This window comes from Bubalus kerabau, chromosome 13, assembly GCF_029407905.1.
Source record: "Bubalus kerabau isolate K-KA32 ecotype Philippines breed swamp buffalo chromosome 13, PCC_UOA_SB_1v2, whole genome shotgun sequence".
NCBI lineage: Eukaryota > Metazoa > Chordata > Mammalia > Artiodactyla > Bovidae > Bubalus > Bubalus kerabau.
The window spans coordinates 79897460-79920394 of record NC_073636.1 but is presented as its reverse complement, the minus strand read 5'-3'; the positions used below and the strand labels follow the sequence as shown (position 1 = coordinate 79920394).

General features: G+C 50.8%; 1 long non-coding RNA gene across 1 annotated transcript; it reads right to left on the bottom strand.

Annotated features, from left to right (window-relative positions):
- Positions 1–12080: 12080 nt before the first annotated feature.
- LOC129625139 (uncharacterized) lies at positions 12081–22350 on the bottom strand. Its single transcript, XR_008701276.1, has 3 exons — positions 22097–22350; positions 13503–13759; positions 12081–12326 (listed from the first exon to the last, which is right to left on the bottom strand). It is a non-coding gene; the product is annotated as an uncharacterized LOC129625139 (long non-coding RNA).
- Positions 22351–22935: the final 585 nt, after the last annotated feature.

Below are 22935 nucleotides of genomic sequence, written 5' to 3'. Positions count from 1 at the left end.
CTGCATTCAATATGCAAGCAAATTTTGAAAACTCAGCAGTGGCCACAGGAAAAGGTCAGTTTTCATCCCAATCTCAAAGAAAGGTAATGCCAAAGAATGTTCAAACTACCACACAATTACACTCATCTCACACGCTAGTAAAGTAATGCTCAAAATTCTCCAAGCCAGGCTTCAGCAATACGTGAACCATGAACTTCCAGATGTTCAAGCTGGATTTTCAAAAGGCAGAGGAACCAGAGATCAAATTGCCAATATCCACTGGATCATCAAGAAAGCAAGAGAGTTCCAGAAGAACATCTGCTTCTGCTTTATTGACTATGCCAAAGCCTTTGACTGTGTGGATCACCACAAACTGTGGAAAATTCTGAAAGAGATGGGAATACCAGATCACCTGACCTATCTCCTGAGAAATCTGTATGCAGGTCAAGAAGCAACAGTTAGAACTGGACATGGAACAACAGACTGGTTCCAAATTGGGAAAGGAGTACGTCAGGGCTGTATATCGTCACCCTGCTTATTTAACTTATATGCAGAGTCCATCATGAGAAATGCTGGGCTGGAAGAAGCACAAGCTGGAATCAAGATTGCCGGGAGAAATATCAATAACCTCAGATATGCAGATGACACCACCTTTATGGCAGAAAGTGAAGAAAAACTAAAGAGCCTCTTGATGAAAGTGAAAGAGGAGAGTGAAAAATTTGGTTTAAAGCTCAACATTCAGAAAACTAAGATCATGGCATCTGGTCCCATCACTTCAAATAGATGGGGAAAGAGTGGAAACAGTGACAGACTTTATTTTTTGGGGCTCCAAAATCACTGCAGATGGTGACTGCAGCTGCCGGGGTCCAGCCCCGGCTGATCCAGGGTATTTGAAGTGGGGACGGCATCGGCGACCTATTTAATTATTTATTCATCAAAGATATAAAGAGTAATAGAATGAGGATAGTTCAATAGGAAAATTCAGTGGAGAAAAGAGGCTGAGTAGCTTGGTTTACGCGGGAGACCAATAAAACTTCAAGACAAGAAGTTTGCACCACTTACGTAGGCCACAGGCGTCCTTCCGTTCTCCCAAAGGAGAGGAGACACTGAGGCCTCCCCGGTCGGATCTTAGAAGCCCAGGCATAATTAGTAAGCATGGTGGGTTCTGCGCTCCAGATGGAGACTCAGCCAGAGTGAGAGAGAGACATGGGGAGACCAGTCTTTCGAGGAACTGATCCCAATTCTTTATTTTCCAGAGTCTGTTTTTATACACTGAGATGTTATACAAAAGTCACACGGGGACAGCAGTCCTGACTTTTATTAAAGTCAGGTGCTTCACACAAATGTATACAGAGGTCTTAGGTGCGTTACATCATCTTCTGGCCAGGGGGGCCTGCTGACAATTTATGACCCTCTCCTTGTGACAGCGGTCAGTCAACACTTATTTCTCCAGGAGTGATTATTCTTAAAACAGACGTCACTCAAATAAAGTTACATTCCTATAGGGTGAGGGTGTAGTGGGTTTTAGTTAAGGAAAGAATTTACTTGGCCTAAGGTCTAACGTGATTTATATCAAAGGTTAATACTTATTTCTTCTATATATTCATTAATGTGTATAAGGGCAGGGGATGTGGAGACTTAGCAGTAAACATTGGCTCAACAAATGAAAAACCCTTCACCAATACAATTTCTAATCAGCCCATTATACTTATACTAATAATTTTCTAACTTCTCTAAAGAACCTGTTTTTAGAAGGTTTAAAGCATCTCGTGCCTCTCACAGTTGGGAGGCTGTGAGCAATCACATGTGGCCGGACAAGCCTGTCAGGCAAGCTAGAGAACCTTCAGAGGAGTTTGTAAGTTGAAACACTCCTGTCACGCCCAGGAATTATTATTAACTGGAGCTCTAAGTTAACTCCTTCTCCGAAAGAGGTGGTGGGGGACAGCCCCCCGTAAAGTCAGAGGTGTAGGTGGGAGCACAAAGTAGTAAAGCAGGCAGGCTCTGGTTATGGGGGTAGATGCTCGAGGATTTCCAGGGGGACTCCTGAGGCTCGATCCCACCTTTGCGTATGTCGAGCCTCCTTCCTCATGACCTTTGCCATGGGCGGAGTGCCTCAGTCTGGCCCCCAACATGCAGCCATGAAATTAAAAGATGCTTGCTCTTTGGAAGAAAAGTTATGACCAACCTAGATAGCATATTCAAAAGCAGAGACATTACTTTGCCATCAAAGGTCCGTCTAGTCAAGGCTATGGTTTTCCTAGTGGTCATGTATGGATGTCAGAGTTGGACTATAAAGAAAGCAGAGCGCCGAAGAATTGATGCTTTTGAACTGTGGTTTTCTAGAAGACTCCTTAGACTGCAAGGAGATCCAACCAGTCAGTCCTAAAGGAGATCAGTCCTGAATATTCGTTGGAAGGACTGATGCTAAAGCTGAAACTCCAATACTTTGGCCACCTGATGCGAAGAGCTGACTCATTTGAAAAGACCCTGATGCTGGGAAAGATTGAAGGCAGGAGGAAAAGGGGACGACAAAGGATGAGATGGTTGGATGGCATCACCGACTCAATGGACATGCGTTTGAGCAAGCTCTGAGAGTTTGGGAGTTGGTGATGAACAGGGAGGCCTAGCCTGCTGCGATACATGAGGTTGCAAAGGGTCGAACATCACTGAGCCACCGAGCTAAAATGAACAGGGTCCAAAGAAGATGCACACTGATTGGACCCCCTAGGTCACATGCTGCCTGAGAACCAATGCCTGGGAACGAAATGGACGGTGCGGATCCTGTAAGCCAATCAGGGCCCAGCATTGGACCCAGGGGGTGGAGTCAGCTTTTTGCAAAGCGCTGGCTGAATGGAGGCAGGTTATGTACCGGAAGGAGCTTCCAGGAGCTCCAGGCAAGTGGAAAGGAAGGAAGGGCTGGTGGCAGACTCTCACTGTCTACTCTCAGAAGTGGGAACCGGAGCAGACTGCCCTGAGCGGATTCGGAAGCCTTTCCTCCTGCCTCCATCACTGGGCTGCACTTGTGTCCAGCGCTCAGTATTTCCCCGTGGACTCCTCGGCAGAAGCCGCGCCTGACGTTTCTGAACCGCTTCCTAGCGCCTGGATCCACAGTGCCCCGTGATTGCTGTTCATTGTCCCATTTAACCACTGCCTCGGGAATGGAAGCCTGGAGAGCCAAAGTGCCCTGCCCAAAGTTGTTGGCCTGAGCTGAAAAGTGAACCGCACCTTGTAGTCCTTAGTTCCCTACTTGGAGAGGTTTAGGCACCCCCGTGTGCTGAGTGCCTGGCTGGGAGATGGGCCTTCAGGGTAGACAGAAAACAGAAGACACCTCTCCACCGAGCATCACATTGTGTTTAAAATAACCCCACACAGTTCACAAGGGCTGCCCCCAAGCCCTCTGCAAATACCCAAGTCGGCGATCTCTGTTGCCTTATTTCATTTCTCTGCAAACTGCAGGAAAACGTAACTGAAGCATCCGCTTCAGGCCTCATGATGCTCTAAATTAAAGTCAATTCTGCCATGAAAAAAACTCGACACTGTGCTACACTGTTACGAGCACAGTGACATTAGCCACTACTTTCTAGAATCTGCAGAATCAACATTGTGACTGATTTTTGGGGAGAAGGGGGCATATTTCACCAACCGGGTCACCCGAGGACCGAAAGAAATACCATCTCTTTCGTGCAGAGCACAGGGGGCTCCGTAGAGCCCGAGGCAGCCCTCTGGCTGGTCCTGTGTCCTCTACTGCGTTCCCCTCTCTCCTATCTGCTGGAAGCACCAGTTAGCTCCCTGGGCTTGGAGAAGCTCTCAGCTGCTCTGCCTCAGCTGGGTCCACACCTTGTCCTCTGCAGTCTGCAGGCAAGGGTTCCAATAAGTCCTTTCTCCACTCGGGTAAGTCCCTCCTCTGATGGGTCGGGGCCAAGGTAGGACAAGGGAAGGTGGGGGAGAGAATGAGGAAGGAGTCACGTGGGGCCCATCGCCACCTAACAGAGCAGGGCACTTGGCATTGGAAGCCCACGGAAGCTTCGAGTCTAGATGTTTCCACTTCTCCCGCCTTCTTGACTGTGTGAGTGAGTTGCCTGGTACTCCCCTGGAAGCAGCTGCCCCACTCTCCTCTGAACCCCTGGAGCCCTTCGTCAGCCTTGCCTCCTGGAACTTTGGTTCTTCCTGTCACATTAGCTCTACTCCATCAAGATTCACCCCCAGTTCACCTTTGCCTACAGAGGCCTCTGAGGAGAAGCAGCCTGGCAAAGCTGGCCGACAGAAGCAGGAGGAATGTGCCTCGGGACTCTGGAGCCGGGGGCCCCATGGGAGCAGTGTGGCTTAGGCATTGAAATTCCTAGTCCTGAGCGTCATCCGTAACCTGGGGACAAAGGTGGCACCTACTCCCCTGGAGGTGCACCCCCCATTCCTCCCTGACACGGACATAAACCTCAAGCCCCCTTGCAGCAAGACTGCCATCCCTAACACCCTCCCACCCCCAATTCTGGAGCTGCCACAGATATATCTCAAAAAGATACCTTGAAGATCCATGAGCATGTAAAATGTTTACCAGGGGCTTCTTGGGTGGCTTAGTGGTTAAAAAAAAAACCAAAAACCTGCCTGCCAATGCAGGAGATGCAGGTTCGATCCCAGGATCAGGAAGACCCCCTGGAGAAGTAAATGGCAACTCACTCCAGTATTCTTGCCTGGGAAATCCCGTGGACAGAGGGGCCTGGCAGGCTATAGGCCATGGGGTTGCAAAAGAGTCAGACACAACTTAGCTACTAAACAACAACAAAATGTTAACCACAGTGTCGACCTCAGAAGCATCCAGCACAGAGTCACAATTACTATGGCCTGATGATGCTCAATTTTCAATATCTCTGTGCCTCAGTTTCCTCATCTGTAAATTGGGAACAGTAATAACACACTCTCAAGAGGTTTAAATGAGCTACTGTAGGAAAAACACTTAGCACAGTGCCTGGCCCATAAAAAAGACTCGGTAACTGTTGGTTACTACACAGTTAAATATTAAAACTAAATAACTGAGAGGCAGTGGGGCATGGTGAGAACAACTGATCTGTAATTTCACTTAGTCCAAGTCCAGTTTTTACCACTTATTAGTTCCTAGTAGAGAAGTTCTCCGCCTGCTCTGAGCCCAGTCTCTTCTTCAAATGGAGATACTGATTGTGTAGGTGCATAGGGTTGCTGGGAGGGTTCATGAATTTTAGATGCCTCACTGTGCAAAACCCAGTTACCGTAGCAGGTCTGCTGCTAGCCTTTAAAATATCACTTACAAAATTGGCCCTCAGCAGCTGGGGAAGGTGTGTTTCAGGAAGGCTTCCACCATTCCCTAGTAAGAAGCGCTAAGCTATTTGTACTGACAGTGTGGTTTCTGCTCAACACCTGCTTCCCTTCTGGGAAACTTGTTACGTGCCAGGCACCGAGGGCCTATTTTCCAGCCCCAGTAAGGACCCTGGGCGCCGAGTCTCTAATGAGTCTCCCTGGTAGGTGACACTGCGCGTGTGTTATCACAGCTCACTGCTGGAGAAGTTCTGCCGGTCCTGTGACTCCCTGGCGGAGGGCTCTGCACACTTCTGCCTGGTTGCCCTTGGACTTCGCTGCATGCGCCTTTTCCCTTGTGGATTTCCCTCTGCATCATTTTGCCATAAGAAGTCATAGCCATGAGTTCATCTATATGCTGAATCCTCTTAGCAAACCATCATTCCTAGGGGTGACCTTTGGGAGACCCGAGCCACAGAGTACCTGCCCCAGGGTTAGTGCTCAGGAAGTAGAGTCCTCAGATATAAGTTCCCTGGGGTAGTCATGGGCTCAATGTCCTTAACTGTAAGAATCAAACAGGAGGGACTCCCCTCATGGCCCAGTGGCTAAGACTCTGAGCTCCCAATGCAGGGGGCTGGGGTTTGATCCCTGGCTAGGGAACTAGATCCTACATGCTGCAACTAAGATTCAGTGTAGCCAAATAAATAATTTAAAAAAAAAAAGAAATAAGAGAGACTCCTCTCCTCAAAAAGTAACTTGTTTTCCATTTTTTAAAAAAAAGTTCAAAAAGATATTTATTGGCATGAACCCAGAACTTACAAGAGTGGCAAGAACAAAGATATGCAGTCAGGAGAGTATTCACAGCCTCTTTCATCTCAAATTCTAAAGAAAATTCTATCAGCTTCGCTTTTGCTCTCTGGGAAGGAAACTTGTCTGATTGGCTATGGGGCTTTTTGATTGGACTAATCAATAAGGGAGATAAAATGAGGAGGGGTGAGTGGGGGTTCCAGTGGGAAAGGAGAGAACTGCCAAGGGGAGAAAGGGATAGATTTGGGAAATCAGGAGAGGGGTCAGAATCAAAGAGCTGGGAGCTTCCCTGGTGGCCCAGTGGTTAAGACTGCACTTCGTCATGCAGGGGATGAGGGTGAACCCTCATCCCCTGAACTCCCCAACTCCCTGGTTGGGGAGTTAAGATCTCATATGCCTGGAAGCCAAAAAAACAAAAGTTAACTCAGAAGCAATATTGTAACAAATTCAATAAAGACTTTAAAAATGGTCCACATCAAAAAATCTTTTTAAAAATTCAAAGAGCCCATGAAGGTTGAATTAGAGATCCTTTTGTTTCTTTCCTTTTGTTTAAATGTGGTAGATAAAGAGAAGAAAATAACTTTTTGGCAGCCATTGCATATTGAAGGACAAAGAATTGGGAACGAACTTACACATGCAAGGCACAAGATCAAATTTTCTTATGGGAAAAGAACCTGCAGCGGATTCTTTGAGGGCAAACATCTCCCAGTAGATTCTGGAATTAAAGACAAATTAATCACATATGCATAAGATGGGCTCCTGCAGACTTCTAAGATTAGAAAAGAATGAACAGCCACACTCTCCAAAGGAGACAGACAACCATCAAGGCAGAAGATTAATTTATGCAAATAAAAGGCATAAAAGATTATTTGAAGAGGTACTTCACAAAGAAGGAATCTGAAATGGCTATAAACATATGAAAGGGAGCTGAGCTGCCATACTTATCAAGGAGACACAAGTTGAAACCACACAGCGATAGCTGTGGGCACCCTCCTGAAAGGTTGATGTGAAAACGTCAAGCATTAGCAAAGAAGTGAAACAGCTGGGATGCCAGATACGGCTGCTTGTAGACAGAGAATAAGTGGGTACAACTACTTTGCAAAACTATTGAGCAGTAGCTTCTGAAGCTAAACATATGCATAACTTACAACCCAGCAATTCTGCTCCTTGGAACATACCCAGCAGAAATGTGAACATATGTTCACCAAACACATGGGCAAGAATGTTCATAGCACTATTCATAAGCAGTCTCAAATGAAAACCCACCCCAAAAACTCATCAACAGAATAGATGATGGTTTCAGGTAGGGCTGGATCCAGTATTATAAACGATGTCATTGAGAATCTGCCTCCTGTATTTTGACATTGCCTTCCCCACCGCCCCTCCTGGGTTTCATCCTTCGAGAGGCTATCTGCCTGTGGCAACCCCAGCAGATCCACACTTGCAACCTTTTAGAAAGAACCATTTTTTCTTTCTAAATGAAAAAAATTTCTCTTCATAATGAAAGAGAAGTTGCAGAAACAAGTCTCCTTTAGCCTCCGTGGGCCACGGGCTAACATCTGACCAAATCCCTGAAATCCAGGGAGGGAATGTGGTACTTATCCAGCCCTGGGTCAGACCTTCCCCCTGGAGCCTGTGATGTGGAAGGTCAGTGCCATCCAAACCTCACATAACCTGAGGATGTGAAGGGAGAAGCCCCCTGCAAAGGAAAACAAGGGTGCTATTACCCTATTACCAGCACAGTGAGGATAGGAAAGTGAGCAGGTCAAAACTATGGCCACGGACTTCCCTGGTGGTCCAGTGGATAAGAATCCGCTTGCAGGTGTAGGGGACCCAGGTTCGACCCTTGGTCTGGGAAGATTCCACATGCTACAGAGCAACTGCTAAGCCCATGTGTCACACGTGCCGGGCCCTTGTTCTAGAGCCTGTGAGATGCAACTGTTGAAGCCCCTAGGCACTCTGGAGCGTGTGCTTCACAAGAGGAGCCACTGCGATGAGAAGCCTGCGCGCTGCAATGAAGCCCTGGCTCACTGCAACCAGAGAAAAGCCCTCACACAGCAACAAAGACCCAGCACAGCCGAAACAAAACAAACCATGGCCGCCCCATGGGCCTGCTTATTAACTGTGACCTAAAAGAATGTTTTCTGGGACGTCCCTGGTGGTCCAGTGGATAAGAATCCACCTGCCGATGCAGGGCACGTGGGTTCGATCCCCGGTCTGGGAAGACGGCACGTGCTGAGGGGTAACTCAGCCCAGGTGCCACAACAATGAGAAGCCCACGCGCCGCAGCTGGAGAGTAGCCCCCAATCTCCGCAACTAGAGAAAGCCCGCACGCAGCAGTGGAGACGCAGCGTGGCCAAAACAAACAAGTAAACCTTAAAAAAAAGAACGGTGTTTTCTGAGCTGTACCAGGGTGTGTGACCTGGCACTTAATGGTGTCTGATAAATGGTGAATGCTCTGTACCATCTTGTCCTACACTCATGCCCGGGGAGGCTGGGGACAAGGGTCAAGAGCACAGGGTCCCCACCTGCAGCCACCACAGAGCTGCTGTGTGTGCAGGGCCCTGCCAATCACAGCCGCTCAGCCCGATAGGAGAATCAGTATTCCTTTTTAATCATGCAATTGAAACAAACAAGAATCAGGTTCAGATTAATTCAGTAGAAAAGTGGTTTTGTGATTTGCAAGTCAAATATGGGCTTTACGCTTTCACTCCAGGTTAAAAATCACCTTCCTGGGATTACTTGGGAAGGCACAGGGTTAGGGGGCAGAAGACCTGGTTTTATACTGTGGTTCTGATGCTGCTGCTGCTAAGTCGCTTCAGTTGTGTCCGACTCTGTGCAACCCCATAGACGGCAGCCCACCAGGCTCCCCCATCCCTGGGATTCTCCAGGCAAGAACACTGGAGTGGGTTGCCATTTCCTTCTCCAATGCATGAAAGTGAAAAGTGAAAGTGAAGTCACTCAGTCGTGTCCGACTCTTCGCAACCCCATGGACTGCAGCCCATCAGGCTCCTCCGTCCATGGGACTTTCCAGGCAAGAGTGCTGGAGTGGGGTGCCATCGCCTTCTCCTCTTCACCTCTGCACAGACCCCTAAACCTCTCACATAATTGGCAAATGGTCACTGAAATGCAGGTATGGAAAAACTGGATGGTTCCAGAAAACCCGAGGCAGCAAGAAGACAGCCTTGGCCTCACCCTCCTCTGCATCTCAGCTGGAAGAGCAGAACTGCATCCCGAGTATCCCAGGTACAAAGGAATTGGGGAAGTGGTTTCTTTTTCCTTCCTTCTAGCCTCTGCGGTACAGGACGACGTAACAGAAGGAAGTTCAATGGGACGATGACAGCTGAGAGCAGTGTGTCGTCAAGCAAGGCCCTGGAGAGTTTGGGGGTCCAGTGGCCAGTCTTGGGGAGCTGCCAGACTCATCTGTGGCCCCCCGGCATCTCCTCTCAAGCTGGCGCTCTGAGCACCGAAGGATGCTGGAGGTCAGTCTCTCAACCGCAGTTCTGCAGGGAAACAATCGTCTGACCTTTCCAGGAAGCCCGCCTCGTTCCCAGCCCCAGGCGGGGAGGGGGGAAGACGGGCAGGGGGTGCGCTTGTTGTCAAGCATTGTTCCTGAGCCCCTGTCCTCTCTGTGCCCCACCCTGCGGTGCTGGGCTGTGTCTCTGAAACCACCCTCTGCCGGCTGGTGGGGCTGGAGGATGGAGGAGCACGCGCTGTACATGTGACACGTGTGGGCTTTGGAGACAGACATAGCACACAGCTCCCCCGTTTAGGAACGGCAGGGCCTGTGACGAGTGGCTGCATCCTTCTCAGCCCCAGGTCTTCATCTCTGTAAGAGGGACAGAAATAGTCTGTCCATGCAGAGGTGAGGCGACAGTTCGTCACGTCCATGGTGTAAAGCACGAAACACTCATATCATCAGAGGCAGCATCCTTCAAGTCAGACTCTCTCCATAGACAGTCCTTATCTGCTTAAAGACCTCTGGAAAGATACCTGGTCCCTCCTGTGAAAGCCCATCATGCAGATGCTACACGCAACCACCTCCATCCCTCTCCTCCCCTATCGGAGTCGCGCCCTCCTAGAAAAGCTGAAAATTGCAGAAGCTCCGTCCCAGGGTTTCTTGCAGTCAAGCGTGGGTGTGTGACCCTTCCCTGGCCAGTGGACATTAAAGGGGAGGGTCTGCTGGGGCTTCTCAAAAATGCTTCTCACTGCGGAGAGAATGAGCTGCATCAAGAGAACATTGCCTCCTCTTCTTTCCTAGTTTGGACCAGTTATTCTCACCTGGGGGTGATTTTGTCCCCCATGGGGCATCTGGCAATGTCTGGAGACATTTTTGGTTGTCACAACTAAGTGGGGGCTGCTACTGGCGTCCGGTGGGTCGAGGTCACATCCTGTGAGGCACAGGGCAGCTGGCATGACAGAGACTGCTGCTGCTGCTGCTGCTATGTCGCTTCAGTTGTGTCTGACTCTGTGCGACCCCATAGATGGCGGCCCACCAGGCTTCCCGTCCCTGGGATTCTCCAGGCAAGAACACTGGAGTGGGTTGCCATTTCCTTCTCCAATGCATGAAAGTGAAAAGGGAAAGTGAAGTCGCTCAGTCGTGTCTGACTCTTAGCGACCCCATGGACTGCAGCCTACCGGGCTCCTCCGTCCATGGGATTTTCCAGGCAAGAGTACTGGAGTCTGCCCCAAACACCAATAGTGCCAAGGTCGAGAAAATGGCTCTGGAGGTGGTGGTATAAATAGATGACATCTGGACGGTGGCAATTTTGAGACCATGCGGAAAGGTTTAGAGAGCCACCGAGTTGACAAGAGTCCTGACACGAATGAGCTGCTGATGGGAACCTGGAAGCCCCATTCTTCAGGCTTCTTGTTGAGCAGCAAAAACTAACTCCTCTTATTCCAGTTACTCTTAATCAGAGATGCTGTTATTTGCAGCCCCAGATAACAAATCACAGTAAGAAACGGGCTGAGACAGAGAAGACGGAGATGAACGGTAGGAATGCTCACTTCTATACAGCACTTGTTACTATGAAGGGTTTCAAACATACAGAAAGCTGCAGAGAATCACAATCGGGTCAACCCCATGTGTACACCGTCCAGATTTAACAAGTGTTAGGGTTTGCTAAATGGGTTTCACACGATGCCCGCTGGCGGCTCCCCTGCCCAGCACACTGGCCTTGTCCCTGCTCTGTCACGCTGACGTCGTTCAGGCTTTGACTTCAGCTCTAGGTCTTTAGGGAAGCCCTTTCTGATTTTGCAATTTCCTCCAGGCACTCTGAGCTCCCCGTGCCCTGCCTGTCTGTTCTTCCAACCCCATCTGTGAGCTCCCTGGTAGAGGGGGATATGGGGAGGGGCAGATTCTGTGCATTACCCACTGCTGAATTTCCAAAGCCAGGATAGCACCTGCCACAGATGGGCTCCAAGGGTTGATGGTGAGAATGAGTGGGCGAGTCCCAGCTTTCCGGGTGATAAAACTGAGGCTCACAGAAGCTTACAGTGACTTGCTTAAGATGAGGCTTGGAATTTGCTCCAGGTCTCCCGAGGTCCCGCTACACCACGCTGCTCTGAAGCAAGTTCAAAGTCTGGAGTTCCCTTGAGATTGACCTTGGGCTGTTACTGGCAGGGAAGGAAAGTTTGATGTCAGATACCACAAAACCAGGTCTGCCAGTCTCCTGCACTGAAGCGACAGCAGGCAGCTTGTGAAAAAGCTGACTTCCACACCGACCGCAGAGCTGTGGGGCTGAAAGCCGTAGGCTGAGCCCCAGGTTCCGTCACTGTCGGCAAACTCCCCACGTGGTGCCAATGTTCGCTGACACCGAGGACCTCTCGCGGTCCTGGAGCATGACCCGGAGGCCACCCGCCCCGCCCTTCTTGCCCGTTTCCCAGTCTCTCTTAACACGTCTCCTCAGGCCGGCCCCTGGGATGCAGGGTGTGAGGCTGTTGTCGGAGGTAAGAACTCAGCTCCCCCTGCACATTCCTCACTTTATTTTTTTTAAGATGATTAATTTAAAAAAGTGCAAAAACCACACTGCCCACGAACAGCATTTTCACCTTGAACATGTGATACTTGAAGCAGTGGCTGTCAAAGGGATTAAAACTGCCGACCCCTTAGTGACAGAGAGGGAACTGGGAAGGGTCCTTGGGTCCAGCTTCTTGGAACGTCAAGGTGAGAGGACCCGAATCTCTCAGGAACCAGGGTGGGTCCCTCACACTGGGGTTGAATCTCTGCCGCTCCCTCTCTGTGGGGTCCTGATCAAGTCCCTTCAGCTCACCTGTAAAACGGGAGCAGTAAGAGCTCTGCCGCAGCGTGGCAAGATCACACAGCTCCGGAAAAGCACTTGGCACAGCTGCGGGAATAACGACAGGGCGACTCTCCCATCTGCTATTCCTACTGTTACGTTCCCCGTGAGATGGAATACTGAGGCTGTCTCGAGGTTCAGCCATCCCAGAATTAACAGCCTTCTCTGAAATCACGTTTTATTTCATAGCAGGTCGAACGTTTGCTAACGTTCTTCTCAGCATTATTACTGTAGGCAGGTGACGTCTTGCTATTAATGCCTGTGATTTGTCATTTCTGGTAAGCCACTTTTGCCTGGAGACATCACCCTCCTCCATGTTTGGGGGCATAAACTGAACTCCCTGCCTCTGCTGGGAGAGGGAAGCAGAGCAACAAGAGAAGTGAAGAGGAGACCATCTGAGCTTCGGAGTCTCTAAGAGTTCCACCAGCGACCAAGGTCAAGAGAAAGGGCAAAAGCCAACGTTTATGTCCTAACATGTCACAAACATAAGCAACATATGAGCCCAAATAATCTTTAGGAATAATGAATGGTGACTTAAGAGGCAGTACATTTCAGCAGAGGGGGAAAAAAATCCTTCTGTGACACGTGTGATGGAGTTGAGTGTGTCTATAGAATGACATGATTCCAGGACTTCCCTGGTGGTCCAGGGGCTAAGACTCTGCTCCCAAATCAGGGGGCCCAAGTTCGATCCTTGGTCAGAGAACGAGACCCCGCGTGCCACAGGAAGGTAGAAGATCCCGCACGCTGCAGCTAAGACTGGCGTGGCCAAATAAATAAAAATAAATAAATATTTTTTTTAAATGACATGATCCCAGAGGCTCTGTGGATAAGGGGAAGCTCAGAGAGAAGATCTAGTTTGTCCTGAATAGGATGCTCCCTTCCCCCTGTCTCCAGTGCAGTAGAGAACGACACCGCCTGAGAGTTTGGGGACACGATTGGAAGTGGCCAGCCAGGTCCTGCGGGCTCCCCTCCCCACAAACGGGGTGGCAGGAGCGAGCACATGAGCTCCCATCTCCCGTGGCCCCAGATAGTGCAGGGGCATCTCGACGTTCCCCAAGCCCTTGAGGGAAGCAAGACGGGTTACAGAGTCAGTCATGCGTGCGTGCTGCTGTTGAACTTCCCAGGTGGCACAGGTGGTAAAGAACTCACCTGCTAACGCAGGAGACGTGAGACACAGGTTCAATCCCTGGGTTGGGAAGATCCCCTGGAGGAGGGCATGGCAACCCACTCCAGTATTCTTGCCCGGAGAATCCCATGGACAGAGGAGCCTGGAGGGCTGTACAGTCCATGGGGTCGCATCAGCAGACAGAAAAGGGCTCATGATGCAACAGGGCTGCTGGCGTTCCATCAGCTGGAGCCTAGTAAGAATCAGTGGCTGTGCGTGGTCATCACGGTGAGGAGGGGTGCTGAGGGCGGAAAAGCAGACGTTACCTCCCTCTCATCTCAACACGAGCACCTCCAAACACACGCACCACCCTGGGGGTGGGGGTGTGTGCGGAGGGAGTCCCCACACAGCTGAGTTTAAACCTGAAATGACCAAGAACAAAACCTGGAAACGACTCCCTTGACTTGATCACAATTTCTACCACTGACAAGAGTGAGAAGTTGAAGTCAACGGTCGGAACAAAGGTGTAAATTGTTTTGCTCGTCTGCACTTGTAGTTTGAGAAACCGGACTCTGCACGAGCATCTTAATAGCAGCGGATGAGATCTGATCTGGCCAGCAGCCTGTGCTGCCCCGCGGCTGAGGCTCAGCCTCTGTTTCCTCACCACTGAGAGCATGTGCACTGCTCCGCTCATGTTTCAAGATCTATTGTGGGGCTCAAATGAGATCATATGTGTGAAACGGCTCTAAAAATATGAAGCTTCGCGGAAGCAGTGTGGTGACCGCGATGACAGCCACAGTGATGATAGCACGGTGGCGGTGACGTTTGCCGGAAAAGCCAGGAGGAAGTCGCGTCTGCCTTCATCACGCCCGACATTTCAGAAATGCGAAGAAGAGCTGGCAGTCCTAGAAACACAGAGCCCCACCATGCTGTAGAAATGTAGCCACGACATGAAGGGAGAAGCTGATCCGTGTGTGATGGACAAGTCTTGTTTGCATGACAAAGCTTGGAAATAACGTCAGTACCCCTTTGAAATCGCAGTGATGGCATTCGGCTTCGACGGCTGTGTCGGGATGTGAAATTCACAGAAAGTGAAAAACGTGGTCTCGTCCCCCAGAGCTCATGTGCTGCTGTGGGTGGTGGGGAGAGAGAATGACTCGTCACCAACTCGGGAGGGAGCAGCTCCCCAGGGCTGACTGTTTCCGGACGGCCGGAGCCGAGTGCCCAGCTGCCTTCACAGGATCTTGCGCACAAAGCCAGGATTCGTGTCTTTGTTTGTTCAGCAACTGGTGTTTCTCTGTGTGATTTACAACATCACGCAGTGGGGGCCCCCCTAAGAGTTAAGAGTCCACCTTCAAAATCCCACAGTTCAAATTCCAACTGTCTACTCTTTGAGCAACACCATGTCCTTCAGTGACATCTCTGCAATGGATTGAGTGTTTGTGACCCCCACCCCGCAGATTCCTACATTGAAATCCTAATCCTGATGTGAGGGTATTTGTAGGTGGGGCCTTTGGGAAATCATTAGGTCATGAGGGTGAAGCCTCCATGAATAGAATTAGCACCCTTATACAAAGGGGAAAGAGAGGAGCTTCCCTGGTGGCCGAGTGGTTAAGAATCCAGCCTGCAATGCAGGGGACGCCTTGTAATGTGGGGCCAGTTCGATGCCTGGTCCAAGAAGATCCCGGATGCCACAGGGCAACTAAGCCCGGGCACCACAACTACGGAGCCCATGCTCTAGAGTCCAGGTCCTGTAACTACGGAAGCCCACATGCCCTCCAGCCTATGCTCTGCAGCGTGAGAAGCCACCTCGATGAGAAGCCTGCACACCACAGCTAGAGAGTGGCCTGCGCCCAGCGATGAAGGAAGGCCCAGTGCAGCAGCAACAACAGAAGGGACTGGACACCTCCCTCTCTTGCTCAGCGCAGGGGTACAGGGAACCAGCCAGGAAGAGGCCACACTGGGGCCTGACCATGCTGGTGGCCTGATCTCAGAGAGCCAGCCTCTAGATCTCTGAGAAAGAAATGTCTGTTCTCTAAGCCAGGGGTCCCCAGCCTCTGGGATCTAATGCCTGATGATCTGAGGTAGAGCTGATGTGATCAGAATAGAAAGTAAAGTCCACAATAAATGCACTTGAATCATCCCCAAATCAACGCCACCCCGCACCCCCCCCCTCCCCCCCGCCCCACTCTGGGTCCATGGAAAAATTGTGTTCCACGAAACCAGTCCCTGGTGCCAAAAAGGTTGGGCCTGCTGGTCAAAGCCACCGAGCCCATGATTATTTGTTGTAGCAGCTTAAACACACGAAGACAGTCCTTTGTTGCTTAAATTAGCCAGAGGCAGTTTCTGTTGCTTGCAACCCAAGAATCCTGAATGCTATGTACCGGCCCCAGTTGTCAATAACATACACCAGCTGGTACATGACTCCTGCCCTGAGATATGAATGCCCTCCTGTCACCCCAGACCTGTCCCTGGTACCCCGTGCCGAGCTTCCTGTGATCCTGTAGGTAAGTGGCTAGTCCCTGGCACAGCTGGGGCCTCCAGGTCCTGCTCCAAACCCTCAGCTGTCTGTGGCTAAGTGCTGAAAACCACGGCTGCACAGACAGCTCAGCAGGCTACCCTCCTCTGCAGCTCCCTCCTCTCCTGATCTCAGTTTAGCCATCTATGAAATGGGCAAACTGAGCACACGGTACTGCCTCCTCCTCCAGATGAATGGGCACAGAGAAGCAGAAACAACGCTTCCCAGATGTGAGGAGTGCTTCTCACTCTCAGATCGCACAACACAGAGGTGACAAAACAAATCTCCCAGCAGAAAACACCGTCTCCCAAAACAAAGCAAGCATTGCTAGAGGCTCTGAAACAGACCCAGAAGTGATAAAAACAGCTTCCAAAGAGTCAGAGGCTTTAAAAAAAAAACACAAAACACTGCATTTCTAAGCTTGAGTGTTGTGCTGCTCTGCCTCCAAAGCATCTCCCCGCTGTTCTTGCTGGGGGTCGGCAGATGAGGATGGGAGAGGGATGGCAAGGCAATTTGCAGGAGGGCCATTGATGGGCTTCTGTTGGTTGGGGAGGCTGCCCAGCTCTGCTGTGAGTCCAGGCTGAGAATCACTCACACTTCCTGTCCTGCAAGAACCCTGGAGAGTCCTCAGATGGGGACCCCCAGGAAGAAGTTACGATGCAAGTGTCGGAAAGAAGTTAGTTCTGCAAGGCAGAGCCTTTTCTCAGAATCCCAGAGCTTAAACAGCTGGTAAGAGCTGGAGAGACCACTCTCTTTCTCACCCCAATGCCCCTGCCTGTTCCAGGGAGGGAGGGAGCCCACGTGGGCAGGAACCGTGTCCCTGCGTGACCCGATCTCAGGATGCACTTAGCGGGGGCTGAGAGCAGGGTCTCCGGCACAGGACGTAGGCAGAGCAACCGCAGCGCCGGGGCAGGAAGCTGCCCGCTCAGGGGCCTTGCGGCAAGGCGCTGCGCTGAGCCTGACTCCTGCTAATCAGCTCATCTAATCTTAACAGTCTTCTCATTGCTACTCACTAAGGCTGGGGAGTCCAAGAGCTCACCCAGCGGGACATGGCTAGGACGCAGCAGAGCTGGGCCTCACAGGCAGGCCCCTGTCTCCAGGGCCCACGTCTGACCCATCTGCCCTTCTGCCTCCCACACGTGGCAGTAGGGGTCCCGCGGGTGTCTCCAGACAGAGGCAGGCCCCCGAGGAAGTCCCCACACAGGGACGAGATGGGAGCCTGTCTTCCCGCTTCCCACACTCGCAATCGAGCATCCCTGATCTTCAGAAAGTACCTGCCTGGGGCCTCTAGGTTTGTCTGTGACAAAGCAGACTCTCTCTAGGCACACAGCTCTGATTTAGAAAAGACTCAAGGCCTGTTGTGGGTGGACACCTGGGGCCTACAGGAGCCTGGCCAGGTGGTTGATATCCTACCATTCCCAGCAAAGCCCCCAGACCAATCCAGGAACACCAGTTCTTTTTACTTATCCAGAAGAAAGCAACTCAAGCAACTAAAAAAAAAAAAAAAAATCCAAGCTTTCTGTTTTCACATGAAATTCCTCAATTTGTAAATGTTGGAAACTTTTAAATTTTTAATCAGAAAAAAAATTCAGCACAATACAGCCCATGGACCACCAGTTGGCCTCTATCTCCAACAAGGGTACAATCTGAGGTCAGAGAAGGGGTTTACATGACGGAGCCTCCACTTGCCTCTTCGGTGAAATGAGTTTACACTAATCCAGTTTAGAAGGAGGGAAAATCAGAACCGGTGAACAACAAGGGTTCATATAGAGGAAGACATGTGTCTTAGTCCCCTCAGGCTGCTCTCATGGAACTCCAGAGACGGGATGTCTAAAACAACAGACGTTTATTTCTCATTGTTCTGAAGCCTGGAAGCCTGAGATCAAGATGCTGGCCAGTTTGGCTTCTGGTTGAGAGCTCTCTTTGTGGTTTGTCGATGATGTCCTTCTCGCTGGGTCCTCACATGGTCTTTCCTAATAGGATGATGGAGGTGGAGGTGGAAATAGAGGTAGCTGCTGCTGCTGCTGCTGCTAAGTCGCTTCAGTCGTGTCCGACTCTGTGTGACCCCATAGATGGCAGCCCACCAGGATCCTCCATCCCTGGGATTCTCCAGGCAAAAATGCTGAAGTGGGTTGCCATTTCCTTCTCCAATGTGTGAAAGTGAAAAGTGAAAGTGAACTCATTCAGTCGTGTCCGACTCTTAGTGACCCCATGGACTGCAGCCTACCAGGCTCCTCTGTCCATGGGATTTTCCAGGCAAGAGTACTGGAGTGGGGTGCCATTGCCTTCTCCGAGAGGTAGAGCTAGAGATTGCTAAAAGCAATCTGAGAGTCACAAGCTGGAGTTCTGAGCTGCTAAAGCACCCAGTGGCTGAGGGAGCAACATGCCCGAAGGGAGAAAGTGCAGGGCAGTGAGCCCATTACTGTAAGGTTTTCCCCCTTGAGGCACGTTCTGAATTCTTAAATTGCATGTGATGAGAGTCCTAAGAAAAGCACCTGGAAAACAAAGCGGTTTAGGGTCATCTCCTAGCGCAGGAGGCAAATTGCTGAGTCCAAACCGCCAAGGAGGATGAGCCCTAGATAATATCACAGGCTGGGTGTCTGCAGGGTGGCACCCTAAAAGGGAAGGTGACCAAAGGCATCCCAGTCCCTCCTACACCAGCTGCCCCCCAGAGGGCAGGGGACGCACCTCTGGAGGCAACTGCAGTCTAGAGATAGTAACTTTTCATACACCATGTCCAACATTCAGTCAAAAGTCACCAGGCATGCCAAGAAACAAGACCTAGGGAAAGGGGGGACTATAGAAACAGACCCACAAATGTTCCAGATATTAAATTTAGCAGATGGGAGTTTTAAAATCACATTGGTAGGATGTTCAAGAAAAACTGTAAATGGTATTTAAAGACCTCTGTTCTCCTCCAATACCCATGTGGTTTTATAGGTTGAGCTCCACCCAACATTTGAGGAAGAGTCAATTCCTGTCTCATATAAGTTCTTCCAAAAGTTGGAAGAAGAATTCCGAGTTTATGGTACATGGCTTGAAGCTGGAAGAAGAATTCCGAGTTTGTGGTACATGGCTTGAGAGGGGAAAGTGTCAGATGGGGAGAGTGGTAAGCCAAGTCAAAGGTAAGAACACGGGAGAGTGCAAAGGTCAGAGGTAGGTTAAACTGGAGACAAGCGAGTAGAGAGGGCATAAGGCTGGACTCAGTGGTCTTTCAGATCAAGGTGAAGCCTTCACAGATTTACACTGTGGATGAGGGGAGGTGACTTGGGGTTCTGACTAAAGGAATGACACAGAGACCTCGGGCATTCCCGTCCTCATCCCATCCCAGATTGCAGATCAGCAGAAAAGCAACCTCTTCCAAAATACATTCCCAACTTGCAAGCAGGCATCTCGTTCATGCTTATGCGTGTTCCAGAAAGAACTTGGCCAGTAGATCACTCAGCATCCCCTCAAACTCCTTAGGAAGATCCCAGCATTGCAGTGATGGCCTCCGTTCCTCCTCCCACCTCCTGTGGAGGTACTGGAAGAGGCACCAAGGGACCGCCACCCTGGCCAGGCCACCATCGTCTCCTCCTTATTGCAGGAGCCTCGCTCCTCCCTGACCCTCCCACCCCACCTTCCCACAGCCAAAGGACCCTGTCCAACTTGAGCCATGTCACACCCTTCTGCTCAGAGCCCTCCAGTGACCTTCCAGCACACCCCGCCTGGCCTTGCTGCCTCTCTAGGGCTCCCAGGGAACCCGGGAGAGATGGAGCCTGCGAAACAGCGCTGGCAGGGCCTGCCTCAGCTGCGTGCATTCTCCGGGCAATTAAACACATGAACTACTCTGTATGCAAACAACCTCCAACAAGCCGTCCTGGCTTGCAGACTCCAGCAGAAAGCGGTACTATCAATGAGCTAAATTAGACTTATAAATAATGTGTTGGGTTCGGTCTGCTTGTGCTCTGCTGGGAATGGGATTTTGGAAGCATGGTTAAGAGCCGATTCATGATTCAAACACAACATCAAGTTCAGCAACACTGCATCCGAGGAATAAGAAATTGGCGAAATGAAGTACGGTAAGCTCTACGAGATAAAAACAACAACAGTAATAATGAATTTGCAATCGTTTCTCACTCCAGAAGGATATATGGGCACAAGAAAGTCACTCAAACTTTCTAGCAGCCTGACAAAATGGGCCCTGGCCCAACTGCCCTCACCACCCTTTCTGGTCAGGGGGCTTCATGGGACATGTAGACTGGGTCTGAGTTTTACGCTGGTAATGGACATGCCCAAGACATGCAACAAAGCTGCAAAGGTGACAACCCGAACACTGGTACTAAACAAGGGTGTGCATCCTGGGTGTGGACTAGATCAGAAATGGCCGAAGGGGATCAACGTGCCTGACGACCCCAGTGTTGAGGGAGCATCTGTTGTAGCACTCCAGGACCGTCCAGCTCTTGAGAGACCGCTCTGGTTAACAAAGTCTGGGTCTTCCCTGGGGGTTCAGGGTTAAAATTTGCCTGCTGATGCAGAAGACCAGAGTTCAGTCCCAAGTCCCCGAGGATCCCACATGCCTCAGGGCGACTAAGCCCACGCACCACAACCACTGAGCCCGAGCACTGCAACTGCGGAAACCCACACACACCTAAAGCGCATGCTCTGCAGCAAGAGAAGCCGCTGCAGTAAGAAGCCCACCCCGCAACAGAGAGAGTAGACCCCGCTCTCCCCAGCTAGAGAGAGCCCACACACAGCGATGAAGACCTGGTGCAGCCAAAAAAAATAAATAATAAATCAATAATAAATCAATTAATGTTTAAAAAGGTCTGCCTTGGGTATTGGAGAAGGGAAGCAGTCACATGCATAACATTTCTATCCACTCAGTCAATCAGCAAATATTGAATACTTACTCTGGGCTGGGACACAGTGTCAAACCACAGAAATAAGGGTCTGCTTTCCTGGAACTTAAATTCTAAAGCTCTGTGGCCCAACATGGAGCCACAAGTCACATGTGACTCTTGAGCACTTAACACGTGGCTGGGTCAAACTGAGATGTGCTCTCAAGTATAAAATACCCCATAGATTTCAAAGACTTGGTAAAATGAGCCATCAATTATCCCATTAATAATGCTCACATGTTGAAATGATAATAGGGGATTAATAAAATGTATTAGATTCATTCCACCTGTTTTGTTGTTTGTTTGTTTGTTTCAATGTGGCAACTAGGAGATTTAAAATTATATACGTGGCAATTTCTGCACATGGAACTCTATTCCCACGGAACAGCACTGGTAGCTGATAAACAATAAGTTATCAAATAATGGGTTAAGGTCATTTCTGAAAGTGATAGATAGATGCTCTGAAGACACAGCAGGATATGGCATAAAGAGAGAGAGGGCAGGATGTTGCTGTGGTTCAGTCGTGCAGTCGTGTCCGACTCTTTGCGACCCCATGGACTGCAGCACGCCAGGCCTCCCTGCCCTTCACCATCTCTCAGAGCTTGCTCAAACTCATGTCTAGTGATCCCATCCAACCATCTCATCCTCTATCGTCACTTTAAATAGAACTGTCAGGGACTTCCCCTGTGGTCCAGTGACTAAGACTCCGAGCTCCCAAGGCAGGAGGCCTGGGTTCCATCCCTGATTAGGAAACAAGATCCTACATGCCCCAACTAAGAGTTCACGCGCTGCAACTAAGGACCCTGCGTGTCCCACCTAAAAGATCCCATACACCGCAGTGAGACCCAGAGCAGCCAAGTAAATAAATAAATGTGTTAAATGAATAAATAAATAGAATGGTCAGTGTTATGGGCCAAACTCTTTCCCCCAAAATTCATATTCTCAAGTCCTGACCTGCAATACCTCAGAATGTGACTGTGTTTTGGAGTCAGATATTTGGTGTCTTCAAAGAGATCACTAAATTAAAGTGAGGTCCCTAGAGGGGGCCCTCGTCCAATATGACAGTGCCTTATAAGAAGAGGGGATCACGACGCAGACACGCACAGAGGAAAGACCATGTAAAGACGCACGGAGAAGACGGCCATCTGCAAGCCAAGGAGAGAGGCCTCCCTCAGAAGGTACCAACGCGGCAGGCACTATGACCTTGGGCTTCCAGCCCTGATAACTCTTAAGACAGTACCTTCTGTTGTTGAAGCCCCGGGTCTGTGTGATGGCAGCCTGAGCTGACTGAGACAGCCAGGAAGGCCTTGCCAGGGCGGTGACGCTGGAGTTGAGTGACAGGAACGACCCACCTCATGTAATCTCTGGGATAATTCTGGGTCCAGGAAACAGCAAGCACAGAGGCCCGGGGAGGGAAACAGGCAGAGTGGACTCTGCGGCTGGCTCAAGGCAAAGGAAGGTGCAGAGGCGGTGGGGGTGGGGGGCGCCGGTAGAGGGGCCAGACCTCAGCACGTTTGCAGGGCAGTCAACCCCGCCCCCCGGGCAGTCAGCCCCGCCCCTCGGGCAGTCAACCCCACCCCCGGGCAGTCAGCCCCGCCCCTCGGGCAGTCAGCCCCGCCCCTCGGGCAGTCAACCCCGCCCCTCGGGCAGTCAACCCCACCCCCGGGCAGTCAGCCCCGCCCCTCGGGCAGTCAGCCCCGCCCCTCGGGCAGTCAACCCCACCCCCGGGCAGTCAACCCCGCCCCCCGGGCAGCCAGCCCCGCCCCCCGGGCAGTCAGCCCCGCCCCTCGGGCAGTCAACCCCGCCCCCCGGGCAGTCAGCCCCGCCCCTCGGGCAGTCAACCCCGCCCCCAGGGCAGTCAACCCCGCCCCCAGTCCCGCTACGATACGTTGAACGTCACTTAATGTAAAACCTCCTCTGTGGAACATTCTTCAGGATGTCTTTAAGAAGCTCCATATCCTGGACTCCACGTATAGCACCCTTCACTTAGAATCTGTCAACCCTGCTGCAAACCAGATGCACCCCGACAGCCGTTTCCCAGGCTCGGCTGGTGAGTCAGTGCGGCTGAGAGCCCCGGGG